This window comes from Schistocerca serialis, chromosome 5, assembly GCF_023864345.2.
Source record: "Schistocerca serialis cubense isolate TAMUIC-IGC-003099 chromosome 5, iqSchSeri2.2, whole genome shotgun sequence".
Classification (NCBI taxonomy): domain Eukaryota; kingdom Metazoa; phylum Arthropoda; class Insecta; order Orthoptera; family Acrididae; genus Schistocerca; species Schistocerca serialis.
Window position 1 is genome coordinate 211186304 of NC_064642.1, and position 25654 is coordinate 211211957.

Below are 25654 nucleotides of genomic sequence, written 5' to 3' on the forward strand. Positions count from 1 at the left end.
CCAGTTGCTATGTTCTTAATCAACTGGATAACCCTATCGTTGAAACCTATTTTCTTCAATGTCTGTAGAAGATATTCATGGTTAACTACATCGAACGCCTTATAAAAATCTAAAAACAATAAAGCACACTTTATGTTTGTTACAGAAGTTATTGCAATGATATCCCTGAATTCCGCTAGATTTTGAAAAATGGTTCTGCCTTGCGCACAGTTCTGATGTTGACTAATAATTTTATCTGTAAGGCATGAAATTCTCTTGTTTATTATTCTAGCTATTAATTTATAATCAGAATTCAGCAGTGAAATTGGACGAAAATTATTTAAATCTTTGTTTCCATTATTTTTTGGCACCAGAACAATTTTACTCTCCTTAAACTCAGCCGGAATCATTTTACCCTGAATAACCTCATTTACAATGTCCGTAATTTTCGCACCTACTATTGGCCAGTAACGGATGTAAAACTCTGCTGGCAGACCATCCGGTCCTGGGGATTTTTTTGGTGGCGAGGCGCACAGAGTCTCATACACGTCTTCTTCACTGACAACCTCGAGAAAATTTTCGTTGTCGTCTTCTGTCAGCTGTGGGGCTAGGATGTCAAGGAATTCTTCCAAGGAAGTATCACTACTTTGATGTACAGAATATAGCTCGCAATAATAGCGATAAATCTCGTCCATGATATCCTGCTGGGTTCTGAGAATCGTGCCGTGTTTTGTTCGAATTTCTTCAATAAAAGTCCTTCTCCCGTTTTTCGTATGCTTCACTAAATGATATAGGGAAGTAGTTTCATCTGCTGACACCGAATTTGCCTTCGATTTTATCTTCAACCCTTCCATTTGACTTCTCTTGATATTAAGTAACTTGGCTTTGACTTTTTTTATGTCTGCTATCCGAAGTGAGGAACCTGCTGAGACTTGATCATATAGATCTCTCAAAACGGAATAGTAATACTCTATAGTGCATTTCATTTCCCTTGCGCTCTGGGCACTGTATTGAATAAGAACTTTCCTCAACTTTGGCTTTGCCATTTTAACCCACCAGTCAATAGCAGTGGCATATCTACTACGGGCTCGCAGGCATATTGCCCATGTTTCTTTAATCAGATCTTCTAAATCATGATTAACTAACAAGGAAGTGTTCAAATTCCACTGATTCTTGAATCGGCGAACCGGCTGTCTTGTTAGATTTATGCAACCTAAGACACTTGAATGGTCTGAAAAGTACGTAGGAACGGTTTCTACTTTTGTCACGGAAGTTACAAGATTTTTAGAAATATATAGTCTATCAATCCTGCTACGTGATGTTGCCGTGACATAAGTGAACTCAACAGTGGAGGGGTATTTGATTTCCCATATATCCTTTAATTATAAACCAGTAACTAATTGTTTTAGTTCACTTGAGAAATTAAAATTAGGTAACTGATCTTTTCGATTTAAAACACAATTAAAATCACCTCCAAGTAATAACTGTCTTGGTGATTTCCTTAACAAGTATATCAGGTCATCTTTGAAGAAACGTGCCCTGTCAGCTCGATGAGAACTTCCTGAAGGGGCGTACAAGTTGATGATAGTCACATCATAGATATTTAGTCCTATTCCCCTTCCGGATTCCAGTCGTTCCACCTCGCTTACTGTAATCCCTTCCCTTACCAAAATAGCTGTTCCAACACTTGTTTCGGGAGACACATTTATGTAACTGACAAAACCGGGAATTACCAAATCCGAAATTAGAACTTCTTGTAACAGGGCAATATCAGTCGCGGATTCGTACAAAAATTCCTTAAGGGCCGATAATTTCAAACCGGTCGTGATTTTATTTATGTTTATAGTGGTGACAGAATAAGATTGCGTCATTGTGCTGTCACTATGTAGTTGTTTTGTTGAACTAATTTAGTTTACTGTGGTTCAGGGTTCAGTTAAGCTGTAACAGTTTTCTCGGAAGGCTGAACATGGAATAACACTTCAATCAGTTTATTAGTTACTGTCCCGTTTTTTTCTACTTCTGATGTTTTCTCTTGTGCCGCAAGCAGACTGATTTCCTGGTAAACTTTCTGATTTTTCCTCCAGTGATTCGTGTACGACCGTTTCGGACTGAACATTCTTTGGGCTTGGGTCGCCCCTACTGGATTTTCCCTTCCCTTGGTTACGAGCTACATTCTCATTTGGTTGCGTCGGTATTTTACTTCGCGGCTTATCTGGAGCAGCAGCAGACGCTTTCGCAATTTCGGTTGCCGGCGCCTGCCCTGAGGTGTTGACCGTGATTTCAGTTTGGCCACCACTTCCTCGTTCTTTATTAATTTCACTCACTTTCTGATCGAGGGAAACAAATGGAGACTGCAGTTTTGCATCCTCTCCCTGAAGTTGTTTATTAACAGATAGATTCTGATCTTTGCAATCGGCTACTGCACCTGTTGTTTCTTGCAAATTAATGCTACTTACACCCCTTTCATTTTCTGGTACCGTATGTGTATTATCTTTCTGTTCATTAGTTTCCATTCGCATTTTGCCTTCAGGTTCCTCTGCCTTCTCATCGCACTGTTTTTGCTTGCGAAGTGAGGGAGTGGGACAAGACAGCTCGTCCTCTGAGCAACTATCAGTTAGCTCCAGAGGTCGTTTTTTCGGTTGCATTTCAGTTTCACGAGTAGTGGCAACGGGGTTTCCTTTTGTTGTTAACGGGGGAAATTGACTGTTATCGTGAAGGGAGACATCAGCTTGTCCCGCTGCGTAAACATCCTCAACCAGTTGTTCCGGGCTATTCTTTGGTAACAGATCATTTAAGGTAAGCTTCTGACGCTGTATCAAATTACTTTTAAGCACAACAGTTCGCCGCGGACATTCCTGTCTGAAGTGGCCGGTTTCGTTACATATATGACATGTAGCTTCCTGACCTGTATAAACAATTTGTGCCTTATACCCACAAACAGTTATATGAGACGGAATATTCGTCTTAACGTCCATCTCTACACAGCGGACCCCGTTAAAACACTGCAGTTTAAAGCGAGGCGACCATCTTTCATTTGCAATTGATTTAACGTCTCCGTAGTTTGAAAGAGCTTCCTTAATCTTATCATTTTCAATTTCAATGGGGAGATTCAAGACACGAACGGTTTTGTAATGAAAGTCCGCTCTATAGATGGAAACCTTACTTTTATAACCATTTCTATGCACAAAATCTACTTCATAGCCCCACTTTCGTAACACTTTATCAACAGTCGAAGCACTGATTAACTTGACAAAAACACAGTATTTTTCCTGATCCAGTTGCCAGGTATGAACGGTTTCAGAATTTAGACCAATTACCTGTGTAATCCAGTCATCAATTTCCAGGGATGTCGGCTGAACAGGACGGGATTCTTTGTCAAAAGCAAATACCAGAGTATTCTTCCTGAAGTTTGTAGCCATGGTTAATCCAGCGAAGCAATTTCGGTTAAACAACCGAAATTCCAAGTAGCAGCAGCAAGACCAGAAAGAGCGATCAGATCACAAGGAACAGGAACGAACACGGAGATTAACGGACAGACGGCACTCGGCGAAGCACAAGTACAGCGATGTAAACACTGAAGCGCAGCGCAACAGTTAACAGCGGCCACTCGCGAGCGCGGCTGAAACGGAACTATCACACTGAGCTACCGTGCCGGCAACCATCTGAGCTACCGAAGCACGACTCACGCCCGCTACTCACAGCTTTACTTCTGCCAGTATCTCGTATCCTACCTTCGAAACTGCTATGAATGTAGTTTTATCCTTCTTTAATTAATCTTTCAAACTAAGTAATAGTGGCAGTACTGTGTCGCATGCTCCTGCATTTTTCGCGGACCCGTCAGATATTTTTCAAGTTGGCTTCTAGATATACGTAACAAACACTAACTGATGGTTGCATCTTGCGTTGAACATTATGCTTGAAATTGAGACACTACCAGTTGAACTAGGTCTTTCTTGGGAGAGTCTGAGTTCGAGGGAGACACTAACAAAAAGCTCTGGTTTCACTGCTTGATAGGCCGTAATACTAACTCAGCTGACATAACACTTGGGGAACTCTGAAACAGGTTCCACGTGATTTATAACTAAGTGGAACGCAACAGGGCGTCTCGCTTTTTGCTGTGTCGCTAATCAGGCATAAATGTTTTCAATTAAGGCGCCTCCTGTAATTTGTATCTGCTGCACGGAAGGGGCATTAATCAATTGTAAAGCGCGAATTCCCACTCCGACGGCACTGATGATATTAATTCTGCGGTCACAGAACAGGGAGCCCGGGACAGGTTGCAAGGTAGCCATCTCCAGCCCAGTGCGATCGTACTTACTTAGTTGCAGAAATTAATGAGATGCAGTTGCGTTTGCGACATAATTTGTGACCGAAAAGGCAGCGAAGATTTTGCGATAGTACTGCTTGGAATTTGCGTTCTCAGAATGCTTTGCAGTACGAAATTCTGCAAGGATTGTGGCCAAGGCAGTTTCTGTATGGTATGAAATATGCTCAGCATTTAGTTACTAACTTACAGTTACTTGGTAGTGAAATAGCTTTTGACTGCTCTCAAAACACCCGTCCGGATAGCCATAGGTGTTAAGGCGCCTCTTCCGGGAGGGGAGGTGCGCGGGCCACGGATAGACTCTGCCCGGCGATTTAACGACGAAGATACACTGAAGCGCCAAAGAAACTGGTATAGGCATGCGTATTCAAATACAGAGATATGCGAACAGGCAGAATACGGCGCTGCGGTCGACAACGCCTATACAAGTCAAGTGTCTGGGGCAGTACGACCATTTCACGAGTGTACCGTGAATATCAGAAATCCGGTAAAACTTGAAATGTCTGACAACGCTGCGGCGGAAAAAAATTTCCTGCAAAAACGGGTCAAACGACGACTGAAGAGAATCGTTCAACGTGGCAGAAGTGCGACCCTTCCACAAACTGCTGCAGATTCCGATGCTGTGCTATCAACAAGTGTCAGCATACGAACCATTCAACGGATCATCATCGATACGGGCATTCGGAGCCGAAGGCCCACTCGTGTTCCCTTGATTACTGCACAACAGAAAGCTTTACGCCTAGCCTGGGCCCGTCAACACCGACACTGGAGTGTTGATGACTGGAAACATGTTCCCTGGTCGGACGAGTCGCCGGCCGGAGTGGCCGAGCGGTTCTAGGCGCTACAGTCTGGAACCGCGCGGCCGCTACGGTCGCAGGTTCGAATCCTGCCTCGGGCATGGATGTGTGTGATGTCCTTAGGTTAGTTAGGTTTAAGTAGTTCTAAGTTCTAGGGGACTGATGACCACAGTAGTTAAGTCCCATAGTGCTCAGAGCCATTTGAACCATTGGACGAGTTTCGTGTCAAATAGTGTCGAGTGCACGGACGTGTACGGGTATGGAGACAGCTTCATGAATCCATGGACCCTGGATGTCAGCAGGGTACTGTTCAAGTTGTTGGAAGCTCTGTAATGGTGTGGGGCGTGTGCAGTTGGAATGATATGGGACCCATGACACGTCTAGATACGGCCCTGACATGTGACACATACCTAAGCGTCCTCTCTGACCACCTGCATCCATTAATATCCATTGTACATTCCGACGGATTTGGGCAATTCCAGCAGGACAATGCGAAACCATACACTTCCAGAATTACTTCATAGTGGCTCCAGGAACACTCTTTCTAATTTTAGACGCTTCCGATGGCCACCAAACTCCCCAGCCATGAACATTATTGAGCGTATCTGGGATGCCTTGCAACGTGCTGTTCTCCACCCCCTCGTTCTCTTACTGATTTATGGACACCCCTGCAGGATTCATGGTGTCAGTTCCCGCCAGAACTACTTCAGATATTAGTCGAGTCCATGCCACGTCATTTTGCGGCACTTACGCATACTCGCGGGGGTCTACACGATAGTAGGCGGGTGTATCAGTTTCTTTAGCTCTTCAGTGCAGGTTTGCCTGGTCGGCCAGCCTGTGTGTGGGTTTTAGGTGGTTTCCTGCACCGCACTAGGTGATGTATCGTCTCAGTTACACGATTGACTAACATTTAGCAAACTTTTGCCCTGTTTCACATGAATAAGATTACACACAGACAGTTAGCGTACACATATTCAGTCAAGGAGCTAACGGGGTGATGACAGGAAGGGTACTAGTCCAAGGCTTTAGCTAATCATGCAAAGTCCGTTCCTTACACCGTCGGCCCTGCGTTGAAAAAAAGAAAATTTGTAATTTTGAGTACTAATAACCGTGCTGCGGAACGGATCATTGCTGTCAGATTGCACCGTGATATACTTTAAATGCACTTACTAACAACTGGCATATGTTTGCAAATACCTTTGCAATTTTATTTGTAATTCTCTGATTATTTCCGCAACGTATATTAAAAAAAATTATTTCTGATTAAGAATGGGACCTTGATACCTGCTTGTCTCACTTCTTCAAACGGAGTCGCCGACCACCTTTTCAGTAAGATTCCTTACTAGCTAGCTTTTAAGCAGAATGAGCTTTATTTCGTCTGTAGTTAATACAAGTTTTTGATGCGAAAACCTCACTGAATCAGATAGATTGCGTGACGGTCTGTGTTCTTAATTTCTTTGTCTAGAGTCACTGAATACGCAATGTCATCAGCTTACACGTTGACACGATAGTAGTATGGCTTCCGTTGCAGTATCGGTAACAGCGCTTAGATCGTGATGTCCCAAAAATTGGGCCCGCCCAGTGAACACCATGGTGATCCTTTCCTGATTCTTCTTGCAATTTTGTCCGTGTTAATTGTCCCTTTACTACTTTCTATTAGCAGTAGTTCATAAAACTATTACAGAGGGATCTGGGAAAACTCATTAGTCTAAACTCTGTAAACTTAACAGGCAGTCAGAAATTGTCAAATTCCCCGGATACATTTATCACGATACCAAATATATGACGCTTCTCTGTAGCCGGTAACAGATATGGCGTAATTATTTTCTCATCCACACTCTGGCCTTTACTGAAACCTAGTTGGTATTTACAAAGTTCGGAAAGACTAAGTGTTGAAACTTCCTGGCAGATTAAAACTGTGTGCCGGACCGAGACTCGAACTCGGGACCTTTGCCTTTCGCGGGAAAGTGGTAGAGCACTTGCCCGCGAAAGGCAAAGGTCCCGGGTTCGAGTCTCGGTCCGGCACACAGTTTTAATCTGCCAGGAAGTTTCATATCAACGCACACTCCGCTGCAGAGTGAAAATCTCATTCTGGAAACATCCCCAGGCTGTGGCTAAGCCATGGCTCCGCAATATCCTTTCTTTCAGGAGTGCTAGTTCTGCACGGTTCGCAGGAGAGCTTCTGTAAAGTTTGGAAGGTGGGAGACGAGGTACTGGCAGAAGTAAAGCTGTGAGGACGGGGCATGAATCGTGTTGGTAGAGCACTTGCCCGCGGAAGGCAAAGGTCCCGAGTTCGAGTCTCGGTCCGGCACTCAGTTTTAATCTGCCAGGAAGTTTCGTATCAGCGCACACTCCGCTGCAGAGTGAAAATCTCATTCTGGAGACTAAGTGTTGCTTCAAAATCTGTTACATAACAAAATGTTCTTATATAATAGCCCAGCATTTAATACAGGCTATTAATTGACGAAGGTATATTAAGAGTCATCTTTTTTAGTCGTCGAAGAGGCTACTAGTGACTAATGGCAGGAGAAGGAATTTACTGATTTTTTTTGTGACATACATTTAGAAACTGACAATGAGCTTGTTTAGTAATGAGAATTTTGATTTTTCTGTTGTTTCTGACAGTTAAGAAACAATACCAGATGTATTCCGATCAAGATAGAACAGTTGATTAGTCGCAGGTCTCGTATTAGAGAAGAACGTGGTTAAAATCATTGCTCGACCACCTTCATACAAATTTAAAATTTTTATTTAAAAATCACTTGAGACGATGAGTATAAAACACTGTTTAGGGCAGCCGCAGAAGGATATGTTGCAGACCTTATAGAATCTTAGACTAGGAAGGCAACCTACTCCTCGAAATGTATTGTTCTGAAAGCAGACTACAATGAAAAATTGAAAAATTATAGGATATTTGACATAAAAATACTGCATTTCGCTGCCAGTTATTTTTCACTTGACAGTGGTAAAGTACATTAAAATTACAACCCATGAGTGACAGAAAATAATTACTTATTTTGTTAATAGAATGTAGTAGGAAAATACATGATTACATTTGTAGGTGATCTGGGGATATAAAGATTGCAAAATTTAATGCACAGAGCTGCCGCGTCAGGCAGAAACAATGGCTGTAGCCCAGTTGAGCATCGAATCGAACTGTTTTTGGATGAAGCTGACAAGAACGTCATTCCATGCTGCTTCAGCTCTATGTCAATCATACGAGATGCGAATCAGGCGTGTCAGTCTCTCGTTAGCACATGAACATATGGTTTCAGTGGGTGACAGATCCTCAAAACACGTTGGCCACGGCAACACTTGAATAGCCACCGCGCCGAGGTAGGTCAGGCGAGCAGGGGCAATTGTTGGAATATAGCGTCATGGAGACCTCAAATGGTTCAAATGGCTCTAAGCACAAAGGGACTTAACATCTGTCATCCTCCTAGACATAGAACTTCTTAAACCTAATTAACGTAATTAATATCACACACATCCATGCCCGAGGAAGGATTCGAACCAGCGACCGTAGCAGCAGCGTGGTTCCGGACTGAAGCGCCTAGAACCGCTCGGCCACAGCGGCCGACTGGAGACCTCAAAGATAGGGTGTAGCCCTCGGCTTTAACACGTCAGAACTGTAGCTGCTTCTGCCCAAATTATCGACTGTCTGTATAAGAGGCGATAGTGTTGTGTACTCAGTGGCAACCAGTACCATTACGCCAGATGATGGTCCTTATGTCTGTGACAAAATAAATGTGGCAACGTTCGTTCTCCTTCCAGACTCAACAGTCGGATGCGTCCGTCGTGGTGTTGCAGGCCGAACCAGGATTCGTCTGAAAAGACGGCGTGCTGTCTTGTTTCGTGTCCAGTGTTGTTACTGGGAGCACCATTGCGGCTCACATTGTGGCACCATTGCGGCTGGGAGCACCATTGCGGCACCATTGCCACGTCAATAGAAGTCACAACAGTGGTCGCCGTGCTAGCGGTCAGTAATGTTCCAGACGTCGCTCCGCTGTCCCCGTGAAAAATTGTTTTGCTAGAAACAGACCAATTTCCTTAGTTAAGGTAAGTGACGTGGCTGCACGATCCTACACATCTGAGCAAATAGTATGTCTATGTCTGTCCTCTCGGGCGCTAGTCAGGTGTGGCCTAACAGATCGTGTGTGGCGTTGAATATGCTCCTCCCTAAATTCATCGATTCATAATGAGATTTTCACTCTGCAGTGGAGTGTGCGCTGATATGAAACTTCCTGGCAGATTAAAACTGTGTGCCGGACCGAGACTCGAACTCGGGACCTTTGCCTTTCGCGGGCAAGTGCTCTACCATCTTTTTTTTCAATCTTTTTTTTTTTTTTTTGGGGGGGGGGGGGGAGTGAGGTGTTTTTATTTATTTATTTTATATGAAGGAAGGTAGGAGAAACAGAAACCTTTATTATTCACAAAATAAACATTGTACGTCCAGACACATGATAACTGTCCTGGAAGGAAACTCGCTGCCGTTCTACCATGCAGCATGAAATAACAGCAAAATCAAAGTGGGGCCACCTCCGGCACCCTAAAGAAAAGTATTTATGGATATGAAAACAAAATTTGAAGTACATCCATTTGCTAACTGTTCAAGCGTGAGTGTTTCGTAGGTCGCATACTCGCATAGTGTTCTTAGTCGATCACGTTACTTGGTCGGTTTCACAACGAAAGCACCGCCGCTCATCTTTGCGCACCCGGCATACCCCAAGTATATGGCGGGTCCGCAAAAACCGTTACTAGGAAATTGGCATACCAATCCTTGTACTTTTGTAGCCGTAATAGTTTTGTGTGTCCATCTTGCAAGTATTGCCAGTAATCCAGGACGTTCAGTAAGTTCGTACGTGTGTCTCTATAGATGAAATGGACCGTCATACCTGTGATCCACGTCACTGCGTTCGTCTTATGACGCGGAAAATACGTTTCCTCTGGAAAAAATACTATGTCAGAACAGATTGCTGTATAGATAGTGCGTCGCATGAACGCTATTATCTTTCTTGCGAGAGTCCAGACAGCCAATGCCTCGCCGCAGACCAGCCGATGGTCGTCCGTATCCAGCTCGCCACATTGCTGGCACAAGGGCGAAACCGCCAAATGTATTGCGTACTTTTTATCATTTGTAGGGTATTTTCGGTTGACGACAATGTACCATGTTGATCTGACTGATTTAGGTAGGTGGGGGTGGTGGACCGTGCGCCACACCACGTGCCAATTAACAGCTGGATGTTTGCGTTCCACCCTATTCCGGGAGATCTGTCTAAGAAGCAGATGGTACACGTTCTTCGATGTCGATTGTCGGGTAGTCGGTAAACGCTCTCGAACGTAACTGTGTTCCACGATGAACGTGCGCAGATACGTTAAAGGTGGCGATATATGGCCGACACTGACTAGAGGAAGATGCGATGTTGGTACGAGTTCTTCGATGATCGTCCCCGTAAGCGAGTGATTCCTGTTGCGCCACCGTTTGAGCATAGTATTAATATACATGGCACGCGCCTTCTCGTGCACGTTCACTAAACCAACGCCCCCCTCTCGCGCTGGGAGGGTAAGCGTGTTGTGCTGTACCTTAAAGAGTTGTCCCAGGCACACATAGTACCCAAAAGCCGCCTGAATCCTCATAGCCATCGTGCGCGTCAAGGGGAGAAGGTGTGTCAGGTGGCACATCATGGGCGCGAGATAAAGGTTGACGAGTAACACTCGCTGCAGCATATCCATCGACCGTAGGGCTTTTAGTCGTACTGCCGTGCGGACTCTGAGTAACAGTCTTCGGTAGTTGTCCGCAGCCGTTCTCGCTGTCTCTTTATGAAAGGTGATAACCAAACAGCGGAGGGTTTCCACCGCAGGTAAGGGTCCTTCCGTTCCTGGTTCTAGTCCACGCCCCACATGCATGAATTGTGATTATCGGTAGTTGACCACACTTCCAGCTGCCATCCCATACGTCTGTAGCCAATCCAGTGCTGTTTGAGTCTCTCTCTCATTCCGTACGAGGAACAAATGGTTCAAATGGCTCTGAACACTATGGGACTTAACATCTGTGGTCATCAGTCCCCTAGAACTTAGAACTACTTAAACCTAACTAACCTAAGGACATCACTCACATCCATGCCCGAGGAAGGATTCGAACCTGCGACCGTAGCAGTCGCGCGGTACGAGGAACACAATATCATCCTCATATGCTCTGCATTTGAATGATAAATGCCGTAGGGAGATCCCGGTAAGACGGCGGCGAAGGCCTGCGAGGCACGGTTCTAGGGCGATCGCGTAAAGGAGGATCGACGAGGGGCAACCCTGTCTCACTGATCTTAAGATCTTAAAATACTCAGTTCTCCCTCCGTTTACCACCATCGCTGATCTGGCGCCGTGCAACAGTCGCATCACAGCATTGGTCAATAATGGCGAGACACCCATCCTGTTCATCACCGCCGCGAGGTACACATGATCCACGCGATCAAAAGCATGATCGAAATCTACTGCAACCATCGCCCCCCGGAGGCAGCATGCAGCCGCGAGGGCGACGACGTCACGATAGTCTCCCAAGGCTGTGTGGATATAACTGATGCCGCCAAGACAAGTCTGATCGGCATGTATTCGATTCTCCAGCGACTTTTTGATACGACTTCCCAGGATGCGCATGAAGATCTTGTAGTCACTATTAATGAGGGTCAAGGGGCGATATTCACAAGGCCGTTTGCCACAACGGGGCTTCGGTATCGGTGTCATGAGCCCTTCCGTGAATTGAATGTGAACCGGTACTTCTTGCCGCAGAAGCTCATTAAACATACATAGCCACATCGGTGTCATAATGGTCACAAAGGCACGGTAAAATTCCAATGGGAATCCGTCTGGACCTGGGGACTTGTTGCAAGCACCTCGTGTAATCGCTTCCTCTAGCTCTTCACACGTAATTTCAGATAACCCGTCCGCTTCCCCGTTCACACTCGTCGCGTCTGGGATCTCTTCCAGGACGTTCCCCAGCTCCCTCTGACCCTCCCCGTTGCTCGCATAGAATCTGCTAAAATGATCCGTGAACGCCTGTACTATGCCCCTTTGTGTTGTAAAACGACGGCCATCGCCGAGATCGATCTCATGTATTAAATTCCTGCGTCTTCTTCGTCTTTACTTTATCACATAATGCATCGAGGGAACCTCGTTGGGCAGGAAATCCTGCGACCCCGCGCGTATCATCGTACCTACCATCCTCTGCGTCGCAAGTTGTACCAGCTTCGCCTTAACTCGGTGGACGGCCGTCTGGCGCTCTGGTGTAGGTAGTTGAGCTAACAGTTCCCGGAGAGCCGTAAAGTAAAACTCAGTGGTCGTGCGTTGCCATTGAGAAACCTCCTTTCCGTAACCTATTAACGTCCTCCGAAAAGCTGGCTTCGCGCACTCGATCCACCACTGCAGGACAGAACCGAAAGAACTTCGTCGACGGAGGCAGCCATGCCACACGCCCTCCACCATGCGTCGGCATTCCGCATCTCGTAGGTGGGAGACGTTCATCTTCCAAGTACCCCTCCGTCTCCATACCTGCTGTCTATCAAGGTTAACCGTACAAATATATGCCTCGTGGTCTGTAAATGCTGTCCGCCGTATTTCTGCGTCCACCGTCGATATTGCTAACGCCCTTGAAACGTAGATCCGGTCCAAACGGCCCGCGGAGTGGCTAGTAAAAAATGTATATCCTGGTTGGTTGCGATACTTCAGGTCCCATGTATCGCGTTGACCGGCTCTCTAAGTTCTTGGCTAGTAGTATAGATAGGTTGTTGGTCCTTTCTGTCGAGCACACAATTAAAATCTCCGCCGAGTATGCAACCATCGTATCGCCCCTGGAACAACGGTGTAACCTCATGGGCGTAAAAATCTGCTCTGTCCCTTCTCTTATCCGAGCGTATATGTTGATCAAACGTATTCCACCTATGGTCACCGCCGTACCACGGGCAGAAGGCAAATACTCTACTTCGTCTGCACGTATCCCTTCCTTTAATAGTATAGCTGTGCCAACGCCTCTCTCGTCACACGGGGAACAGTAAATGTCGTAACCGTAAAAGTCCGAGGGGGGGGGAAGTACCCGAACTTCTTGTAATAGTGCTATGTCTAAATCCGCAGCCTGTATCATGTCACTGAGCATCTTGATTTTCACCGGCGTCCCAATGCTATTGATGTTAACAGACCCTATCCGATAAGCTTGTTGCATGGCGGTCAACGTAGATAAGGTACCGTACGGTCGCTAATTTTGCCGTACATAGGCTGCTGTCGGACTAACGTCCCCCGCCGTCCCCTCATATGGTCTGCCATTATTCCGTGCACTCTACCGGTCTTACACCGGGAGAGTGCGTGGGAGCAGTTCCTCCGGCATCATCTGTTCCCCACGGGGGTGGCTTTTCTGACCAGTCCCCTAGTGTCCCATCGTTGTCGTGCGGTGCAGGCGCCGTAGCCTCCTCAGTAGCCTGTTGCCGTCTATCGAGCTCCTTCGCCGTGTCTGGAGCATCGTCAGCGGTAGGTCGTGCCGCCGTCCCGCTGGCCACCGTTGCATCCACGCTAGGCAGATACAGTTCTTCTGTATCCATGGTCGTCTGTTCTGTACCCGTAAACATCTCAAAATTGTCTGCTAGATCAGAGTGGTCGTTCTCCATCGTGAGGCGCCGCTTCTTCCGGCGTTTTGGTGATCGCTGTTTACGTTGCCGGGCCTCGGAATCAGAGGTCAGCATGGTCTCCAGTTGTTCGTGGGGGGCGACGGAATCGTGCGCCGTCGCACTATCGACATCTCCAAGTGCCTTATCTGAAGGGGGCGCAAGCGGAACCGAAGAGAGGGCGTCCTGTGACTGCTGCAGGCGGTCCAGCGCAACGTCGTCTTTCTGTGGCTCGCCACGATCCGCCGCTGTCTGTGAGTTCTGGTACGTGTCTGTCTCGCGGCCCACGTCATCGCGTAATGCGGCGACGTAAGTCATGGGGAGCACAGTCGGATGCGGCGTGAGGGGTGGATCATCTCGTGGCAGCTGTAATAACCTTCGTTGAGCACACTCAGAACGTATGTGTCCCTCCTTCCCACATCCAGAGCACGTCCTTGGTTGTCCGTCGTAAATGACAATCGCCCTACAACCGGCGATGTACAAGTATGACGGGACGTGTTTTCGGAGTTCGATCCGTATTTGTCTGACGCCATTGAGGACAGGATACGTCTTGAAACTCGCCCATTTTTCAGCCACGTGGGATAGGACCGTTCCGTAAGGACGCAGGGCGTCTGTCACCAATTCTTCTGGCACTTCGAATGGAAACTCAAAGACGCGGATCGTTCGGAGGCCCATGCCGGCGTGTTCAACTGTTACCGCTCCAACATTCCCGTCCGAATGACAGAAACGAAGTCCTTGTCGGTGTCAAAGTAGTAGTTCGTCACATGCCGCTTCATTTATGAGCTCGACATAGACCACGCTGCTGACTATAGATAAGTGTATTCCAACTAGAATGTCAGGTTCGATTTTCACCTCGTCCCGTAAATAACGTTCGATCTCGTAAGCCTTCGGTCGAGCATATTCGTTAACAAAACTAAATTTCAGTGTCGATTTGCGGAACGACAAGGCCATGATTCGTTCTATGTACACCGCGACACACCGCTACACACTTAACGTGAACACCTCTCGCGCAGACGTGCGGCAGGGACGTAAACACCGTCCGAACCGCTGCGCCGCCGAAGGCTGACACCTCACAACTTTACTTCTGGCAGTACCTCGTCTCCTACTTTCCAAACTTTACATAAGCTCTCCTGCGAACCTTGCAGAACTATCACTCCTGAAAGAAAGGAGGGGCGTGCCTGGATAGCTCAGATGGTAGAGCACTTGCCCGCGAAAGGCAGAGATCCCGAGTTCGAGTCTCGGTCCGGCACATAGTTTTAATCTGCCGGGAAGTTTCATATCAGCGCACACTCCGCTGCAGAGTGAAAATCTCATTCTGGAAACATCCGCCAGGCTGTGGCTTAGCCATGTCTCCGCAATATCCTTTCTTTCAGGAGTGCTAGTTCTGCAAGGTTCGCAGGAGAGCTTCTGTAAAGCTTGGAAGGTAGGAGACGAGGTACTGGCAGAAGTAAGGCTGTGAGGATGACGCGTGGGTCGTGCGTGGGTAGCTCACATGGTAGAGCACTTACCCGCGAAAGGCAAAGATCCGAGTTCGAGTCTCAGAAGGGCACACAGTTTTAATCTGCCAGGAAGTTTCTCATCGATTCATGTTCGAATGGTAGTGGAATCCCGACCGACGCTAGCAGTAGTGTTACATATGATAAGCTGTAATCGCAATGAGCCAAGATTCTTCCGCTGTTGAACTGTGACACGAGCTGCTAGACTTTTCTGCATTTTACACGAGGAATAAGACGATCCTTTCACGAACAACCAACACTGAAAAGCGGTTTACGAATGAGAAACCCGCTGTGTAATCTCGCCCTATATACGGATTGTAGTAAGTGTTACTGCAACCTACAGCGGATGGACAAAAACGCAGCACATTACCATGCCTAATACGGTGCAGGAAAACAGTTGGCTTTCAAAACAGCTTCCAATCGTCTTGGGATGGATAAATGTAGGTCCTTTAAGGTTTTCAAGCGAATCTTGTACCATTATTTCTGCGAAATAGTGGCAAGTACAACTGACGAAAATGGATGTGGATAGCATCAAGCAGACTTCTCTACAGAGGCGACCACAAAGGCTGGTGATCAGGGAAGATTCATCCTATGCCCACAAGAGCAGTCCTGGGGCTCTGTCGTCCTGTAGTCTTGGAACATGGCATTACCATTGTGGAACAAACGTTGTACTCTAGGATTGTCACATAATCCTTGGCAGTGTTCCGACATTGCAGAGTACCCATGGGACCCACAGAATGCGACGACATCGTTGCCAAAATCATCACCGAATCCGAGCCATGTTTCACTCTTGGGATGTAAACTTGGCCAGAAGATGAAACAGATGGTTCAAGTGGCTCTGAGCGCCATGCGACTTAACATCTGAGGTCATCAGTCCTCTAGAACTTAGAACTACTTAAACCTAACCTAAGGACATCACACAAGTCCATGCCCGAGGCAGGATTCGAACCTGCGACCGGACTGAAGCGCCAAGAACCGCTTGTCCACCGCGACCGGCCGAAGATGGAACAACGTGCAACAAGACTCATCCGACCAAATGACTTTCTTCCATTGCTGCTAGTCCAGATTCTGTGGCTTCGGCAGCACGTTTTCTTTTTACGTGCGTTTGCATAACTGATGAGTGGTTTTTGAATTCCAGTTCGCCCTGCAATTCTGCCCTTGTGAAGTCCCTTCGTGTTGTTTTAGTGCTGACAGGTCCGCGGCTGAGACATTCAGTTCTGCAGTGCCTTTTTCAGCTGTCGTCCCGTTTTATTGCGTCACAATTCTCTTCACTGACCGTCTGTCACAAACACTCAATACACACGTTCGTCAGCGTTGTGACTTAGCGAATCACGTTTTCCCTCTTTCCCTGTAATCGGAATAAATTTTTGATGTGGTGTCTCTTGAAACACCATGGTGTTGTTGTTGTTGTGGTCTTCAGTCCTGAGACCGGTTCGATGTAGCTCTCCATGCTACTCTATCCTGTACCAGCTGCTTCATCTCCCAGTACTTACTGCAACCTACATCCTTCTGACTCTGCTTAGTGTATTCATCTCTTGGTCTCCCTCTACGATTTTTACCCTCCACGCTGCCCTCCAATGGTACATTTGTGATCCCTTGATGCCTCAGAACATGTCCTAACAACCGGTCCCTTCTTCTAGTCAAGTTGTGCCACAAGCTCCCCTTCTCCCCAATTCTATTCAATACCTCCTCATTAGTTATGTGAGCCACCCATCTAATCTTCAGCATTCTTCTGTAGCACCACATTTCGAAAGCTTCTTGTCTGAACTATTTATCGTCCATGTTTCACTTCCATATATGGCTACACTCCAAACAAATATCTTCAGAAACGACTTCCTGACACTTAAATCTATGCTCGATGTTAACAAATTTCTCTTCTTCAGAAACGCTTTCCTTGCCATTGCCAGTCCACATTTTATATCCTCTCTACTTCGACCATCATCAGTTATTTTACTCCCCAAATAGCAAAACTCCTTTACTATTTTAAGCGTCTCATTCCCTAATCTAATTCCCTCAGTATCACCCGACTTAACTCGACTACATTCCATTATCCTTGTTTTGCTTTTGTTGATGTTTATCTTATATCCTCCTTTCAAGACACTGTCCATTTCGTTAAACGGTCTTCCAAGTCCTTTGCTGTGTCTGACAGAATTACAATGTCATCGGCGAACTTTCAAGTTATTATTTCTTCTCCATGGATTTTATTACCTACTCCGAATTTTTCTTTCGTTTCCTTTATTGCTTGCTCAATATACAGATTGAATAACATTGGGGATAGGCTACAACCCTGTTTCACTCCCCTCCCAACCACTGCTTCCTTTTCATGCCCCTCGACTCTTATAACTCCCATCTGGTTTCTGTACAAATTGTAAATAGCCTTTCGCTCCCTGTATTTTACCCCTTGAAACACCATACACTACGGATAACTTCATTACGGAAGCACACACCACACGAGCGACAACTATCTACCCATTTTCGAATTCACTTACAACCGACATAATGCGCTGACAGCTATACAGAACACTGTTCTGACCGCGTTTGGCACTTGCAACATGTTAGGGACATTGCACATTCGCCGCTTGTGGTCAAATACACTCATGTGCCGAAAAAAACATCTTTAACGACACCGGACATGTAAGTTAGTATGTTCTGAAGAAATGATTAGCATTTGAGCCACATCAGCCAGCGGGTTCGAGGTCAACATCGATATCGCGGCGCAACACCACCTACCGGTAAAATATGCCTGAGGCTCTCATTGTCGTTACAAACCGAAGGTAATGAATCCGTGCGAATTGAGCAGACGTGCAGGATGCCTCGCAGACGTATGCGCGAACCATACTGTCAAATCAGTGAGTCTGAAAGAGGGCACATTATTGGCATGAGAGAACGTGATACATTCATCCTGGAAATTGCTGCTTGTGTGGGCCGAACTGTTCGGCAGTGCAAAGCGTGGGTGGAGAATGGTTCACGGAAGACCGTAGAACACGACGAGATGGGTCAGGTAGAAACATACAGACCATCCTCCGAAAAGATCCACACTTTATACGAATGGCATTGCAGGACAGATCTGCGTCCCCCTTGGCTCTAGCGCGACAGTGGAACAGTGTAATACATCTTACACTGTCAAGAGTGACAATCCGTCGCCGTTTACTACGGCATGGGTCACGCGCACGGCCTACCTTTCACGAATGTTCAGAAGCATAGTAGAAGGCAATGGTGTATGGAACGACGCCACTGGGAACAGGAATGGCATCAGATAGTGTTTTCAACGATTCCAGGTCCTGCTTATTTGAAAATGAATGTCGCATTTTGGTTCGCCACAGACAGAGGGAGCGGCAGCAGCGTTACTGCATTTGCACAAGACAAATAGTTCTAACTCAAGGCTTCACGGTGTTGGGTACTATTGTGTACAACACAAATCACAGCTGGTGCATGTCCAGGGCATTGTGACCAGTATGACCTATGTGAATAACATCCTGCGAGCCGTAGCTATACCCTTTCTGCACAACACCCCACGCATGGTTTTCAGCAAGGTAATGCACGACCACATGTTGCTGCACGAACTCGTGCCTTTGTGTCACAGGATGTCAGCCTTTTACCCTGGCCCGCTAGATTACCAGACTTGTCGCCAATCGAAAATGTGTGTGATATGGTGAAACGACAGGTGCAGTGCTGTGACCCAATGCCGATCACCGCAGATGAACTTTGGAACCAGGTGAATGTAGCATGGACGGCTATACCACAGGACGCCATTCAGGCCTTATACGCGTCGTGCTATCACGCCTGGAAGAAGTTATCAGGTCCCACTACGGACCCCGTGCCTGCTAGGCAACAGGACCCACGCTGAACCGAGGTGACTGAAATGCTAATTATTCCTGCAGAACATACTAATGTACATGTCCTGTGAATATGAATTTAGTCATTCAAAGTGTTCCGTTTTTTGTGAACATGAGTGTATGTCAGCACAATCTGCAGGCTTGACTAGCCCTAGCATTTATGTTCAAGCTTGCATTTCTCTCGTTGTTCTCATATTTTTGTTTAACCACTGTACTTTGTGCAGTTACGCTGAAATGCTAATCACTTGCACATCCAAACAAGTAATGCACTTCATGCCACTTTGATGTATGTTGCATACCACCCTACACGGTGTTGCGATTTTGATGACCATCAATGTAGCTAACTGTGCAATAGTGAGACACAAATGATTGTTATATATGAAGTCTTCACGGTTTGTCAGCCGAGTAGCATCGTCATCTGACAACCCGTGAACACTTCATATATGAAATTCGCCGAGAAAGCCTGCACTCGCATGTAACAAATGATTGTTTTTCAAAGAAATTGCTGTCCAGGAAAAGTGGCTGCGTTATTCAGGTTGTAACGAGTGTAAGTGCAGATGTGTACTGAACAACATTATATCAGTATTTATGTCATTTGCAGACAAATGTAGCTATTATGGGTAGTATGTTTTCATGCTGGTTAGTACCTTGAAGCACATTTGTCAAGAGCAAGTCATTAATGCTTATTTCCCACTAGACAGCAGGTGAGGTGTTGAAATGTGAGATGTGGACGTAAAACTGTTTGTCTATCAGTATAGACGTAGGCCTAGTCCACTTAGTGGTGAGCTACGACCGTGCAGAAAACATCAGGTAGTAAATTATAAGACATGTTTTTGATAACTGTTCGATGCAGAGAAAAAAAGACCACTAACACACTCCTGTTTGTAAATATTGAGGTACCACCTGCAAAAATATCTGCACTGACAATCGTTGCACGCTGTATAATCTATAATTTTACAGTTTAATCACGGCTGTGGTCCCGTACGTATGAAAAAATAAAAGATATCTAAATCAGCGTAAACGGCGCCGTCGTGAGTCGTAATTTTGTGACAAAGGCCGCTTTCCCCTGTGCTGCGGCAACGCAGCTGGCGGGACGCGGTCGCGCTGAAGTATGCGCGAAGTTTGCTCGCTGGATCTGGTGCGTAGCGCGCAGCTGCTGGGAGTACCCGTAGACCCGTGCTCGAGGGCGGTAGATCTGCGCGGAGGCGGAGGCACTGGGGGCGGAACTTGTGAGCGGCGGGACGCGACGTATGGCGCCGTAAGTCGCGACACCCCCCCCCCCCCCCCCCCCCCCCCTCCTGTTCTCGCGAGCTGGGGCCCCGCGGGAACAGCCGGCGGAATGGCTCGGCGCCGCCCAGCCGCCTGGAATCTCGCGGTCGTCCGCATGAAATATCCCCCAGCCCGCCTCAGAATATTGGACGGCCGAATATAGATTACATCTCGCGCCTTCTTCTCCTTCTTTCGTCGTTTGCCAAAAGGCCCTCGCGGATTGAAATTCAGTGGTGCTCGACCGGCCGGTTTTCCCTGTACACAGTTGACGCTGCGTAGTATTACCACACTGGACAAAATATTAGTCATATTTTAAAAGAGCACACTGGTTGCTCTGGAGAGCTATAGATAGTATAGAACTGGACTAGCTAGTCCTGTAACCCTCCATCTCTGTGTAAGTCATGGTGGTGGAGTGATGCATATTTGCTAGTCACCTGTACATCTACATCTACATGATTACTCCGCAATTCACAATTAAGTACCTGGCAGAGGGTTCAACGAACTTCCTTCATGCTAATTCTCTACCTTTCCACTCTCGAACAACGCGACGAAAAAACGAAAACTTAAATCTTTCCTTCCGAGCTCTTATATCTCTTATTTTATTATGATAATCATTTCCCCTGTGTACGTGGGAGTCAACAAAATATTTGCATATGAAAAGCAGAACTTTGGTGATTGAATTTTCATGAGAAGATCCTGCTGCAATGAAAAACGCCTTTGTTTTAATGACTGCCAACCCACTTTTGGCTTTCTTTGATGTCCTCAGTCAATCCCAGTTGATGCGGATCCCAACACTGCACAGCAATACTCCAGAACGGGACGGACAATCGTAGTGTAAGCAGTATCTTTAGTAGATCTGTCGCATTGTCTAAGTGTTCTGCCAATAAATTGCAGTCTTTGATTTGTTTTCCCCACAGCATTATCAATGTGCTCGATCCAGTTTAAGTTATTTGTATTTGTAGTCCCTAGGTATTTAGCTGAGTTTATAGCCTTTTGATTTGTCTGATTTATAATGCAAATGGCTCTGAGCAGTATGCGACTTAACTTCTGAGGTCATCAATCGCCTAGAACTTAGAACTAATTGAACCTAACTAAACTAAGGACATCACACACATCCATGCCCGAGGCAGGATTCAAACCTGCGACAGTAGCGGTCACGCGGTTCCAGACTGAAGCGCCTAGAACCGCACGGCCACACCGGCCGGCGGTTTATAATGCAAACGTATTTTCCTTAGACTCCATGTGGATGATGCCACACTTTTCCTTATTTAGAGTCAATTGCGGCTTTTCGCATCATACAGACAACTTGTCTATATCGTTTTTCAATTGCTTTTGATCATCTGATGACTTAACAAGGAGGTAAATGATGACGTCATCTTCAAACAGTCTAAGTCGGCCGCTCAGATTTGTAAGTAGGCTGTTTATGTTTTCTCTATGTAAGTAGGCTGTTTATGTTTTCTTATTGGCAACGTTACGTAGCGCTCAATATGAAAATCACTGGCTGTGCTGTGTGCATGTGGCTAGATTGCATTGTTGTCTGCCATTGTAGAGGGGCAGCTGGATGTTAACAGCGCGTAGCGTTGCGCAGTTGGAGGTGAGCCGCCAGCAGTGGTGGATGTGGGGAGAGAGATGGCGGAGATTTGTAATTTGTCATGAACTGATATATATATATTATGACTTGTGATGATATTAAGGTAAATACATTGTTTGTTCTCTATTAATATCTTTCATTTGCTAACTATCCCTATCAGTAGTTAGTGCCTTCCGTAGTTTGAATCTTTTATTTAGCTGGCAGTAGTGGCACTCGCTGTATTGCAGTAGCTTGAGCAGCGAAGATTTTTGTGAGGTAAGTGATTTGTGAAAGGTATAGTTTAATGTTAGTCAGGGCCATTCTTTTGTAGGGAATTTTGAAAGTCAGATTGCGTTGCGCTAACAAAATATTGTGTGTCAGTTTAAGCACAGTCATGTATAATTGTTGAAAGGGGACGTTTCATATGTCGACCCTTAGCCGAGGATACCTCACTGGAATCTTCTGATTTTTTCTTGTAGTTTGTGTAATTAGTGTAGATTTTGTTTATTGCTAGCGCGTAATTGTAGAGAAAATCTCCTTTGTAGTTGCAGTCTTTCATTGTTGTACAGTAAAACAGTTGTGGCATGCATGTAGATTTGCACCAAGTATTTCGCAGCTGCAATTAACTAGATATTATTTTCAGTGCTATGTTAATGTGTTCTCTTATTTTTGATCTTCAAATTGTGTTTTTCTGTGTTGTCGTGTGAAATATTGTGACAATAATGGCGTGTGAAAAACGTAATACTAGGCTCCAAAGTAAACTGAGAAATGACAGTGAAGACGAAAGCAGTGTGTTAGCGCCACCGAGTAGTGAATTAACTGATGTTCAAAGTAGTAATTTGGTAATTGTGCATAGGGAAATGGAGCGGGCTGCAAACAATGGTGTACACAGTGAAACAGGTAGTGAACAGGGAAGCATTATCGATCGATCGGTCGGCAACAGCTCGCCTCAGGAATCCGAAATGACAGGACACAATTTCGCAAATACTGTAGATTCAGGTTTTGGGTCATCACCGTTTTCTCAAATAAGTCAAGACACATTTTCTGCTTGTCAAAATGTGAATGTTGCCGGTGCAAATGTACTGCCGAAAAGCGTAGAGAAACAGATTCCAGACACTAATACATTATTATTGCAATTAATGCAACAAATGGAACAAAATCAGAGACAAACACAGCAAAAGCTTGAAAAGTTAGACACAATGGAACAACACCAGAGACAAACACAGCAACAGTTAGACACAGTGGAACAAAATCTCAAAAAGTTAGACACAATGGAACAAAATCAGAGACAAACACAGCAAAAGCTTCAAAAGTTAGACACAGTGGAACAAAATCTTAAAAAGTTAGACTCATTGGAACAAACACTTGAACAAACACGTGAAGATTTAACTACTGAGTTACATAACATTGAATCGAAATGTCAAAAAGTCTGTAATGACGTAAAAACACAAATTTGTGAGCATTTTCAACCTATTTTTTCGCGGCATGAAAATGCATTACAGAATCACGAAGCAGCCATAAAAGAACTGCAAATTATTGTTCATGAAAATCATGAGACCTTGCAAGCTAAATTTGACTCAGTTGCATCTACCGATTCGGTTACGCAACTTGCAAAAACTCAGGAAAACTTTAAGGACACAGTAGATACTCTGAAACTTGGTTCAGAAAAACACACTGAAGAAATAAGTACACTATCGGAGAAAGTAGCCGAACTTTCGGATCAGGTCACTAACTTATCTACAAAGGTAGATGATGATCTGAATGACACAAGACCCGTAGCCTTCACTGACACAGAAGAGTATGAACAAATTAGAAAATTCAAACAGAATCAAAATCAAATCAATACACAGTACAAAAGAGAAATCCGGGAAGTACAAGATCAGCTGACACAGGTAATACAAGAATTACGTATTTCAGAGGATACTCGCGCCCCAATACGAGAAGAGGGACATAGAAATACGGAAAAGCCACAATATAATAACACAGAGCATTTCGGTAGTTATGAAAGAAATTGTCAATGTGCACCGAATTTTGATATGGAACCGCCGAAACGAAGTAACAATGACCGACATGCGACTCGCCGACATGACGATTTTGACTATAAGCTGTTCATTACTACACGTAAATTCAAAACATTTAAGAATTCTGGCAACGACATTCATCCACAAGCATGGCTCCATCAATTCTCTCATTGTTTTCCTCCCAACTGGTCGTTAGAACACAGATTAGAATTTATGTGTGGCTACTTAGAGAATGAACCAGCTGTAAGAATGCGATCGGTCATTCACGATTGCCACAGTGAAGGAGAATTTTACCATGCCTTCTTCTCAGCATATTGGTCTCAAGCCACACAAGACCGGGTAAAACATGGTATCATAATGATGAAACGTTTCGAACAATCTGAATTTTCCAGTCTTATGAAATATTTTGAAGACATGTTGCATAAGAATCAGTATCTTTCAAACCCATACAGCCCCTCAGAACTCATCCGCATTTGCTTAATCAAACTGCCTGAACATTTACGACATATTATTTTGGCAGGACGTTGCAAAGACGACATTGAAGCATTTCAGGGACTCTTACAAGAACTGGAAAGTGGCACTAACAATCGCAGAACGAAGGAACACAACAATTACAGATCACATCAGTCGCAATTCCGCGATGAAAGAAATAATAACTGGACGCGACAAGGCTATTCTTACAACGCAAATCGTGACCAAAATAGACACCACCCGTACGACAACCGTTGGCAGAGTAATAATAGTTACAGAGAAAGATCGCATTTCCGTAGTAATGACTATCACAGAGACAATCAGAGAAACAGACAATATGGGAACCAAAACAAGTATTATCAAGGAAGGCAGAATAACTTCAGACGCAACAGTTCGGCGCAGAGTTACGATTCAGGGAGAAATTCTCCACCACATGACCGACAAACAAGAAACTATGTAAACTACCGACAAAACGACAGACGTGAATTTCATCAGAACTGGCGGGATTCTAACAGACCTGGGCCCTCTCGGCAAGTCGAATTTGTAGAAGTTAGGTCTCCTAATCCCAATAACAACGCGCGCCAACAAAGAGACAGACAATGACTCGCGCCGCAGGCACCCACGTGCGCCGGCTGGCTCAGAGAAAAATAACATTGACGCTAACCCTGTGAAAAATTCCAGTATTCTTTACCGACGTATACTGCATGATAATTGCGTTCAAGCTGAAATTCTGAGTACTTTGAAGAGTAAAAGATTGTACCACATTTCACATGTAAAACCGTTTATTGAAAGGTAATCTGCTTTTTAACTTAGTCTTTGTCATAAAATTTTTCGCTTCACATTACTAATATGCTTTGTCAGACTTAGAATCTGTTAACATACAACAATGTTTGAAGTTAAATATCCAATCAAGAACCAAGAGAACTTATTTAAACAGAAATGACGAATGCATTGTTATAGTGAACAGACGTCACAGTGTTATTGTGTGTGTACATTCTTGCTTGTTAGTTGTACGATTACGTAACGACTATAAGGCTCACATACTTAGAACATTTACCAGTACTGCTAATGAGATTTTAATGCAACATTTTGGTTACCTGAAAATACATTCTGTATTTAAAGTGCTTTCTGAGAGATACCAGATGACACAGAGGTTAGTTAATGTGATAGCTACACGATTTTTATCACGACGCTACTAATGAGTGACAATTTACAATGTTGCTTTTGCGGTGTATCTGTTTTATAT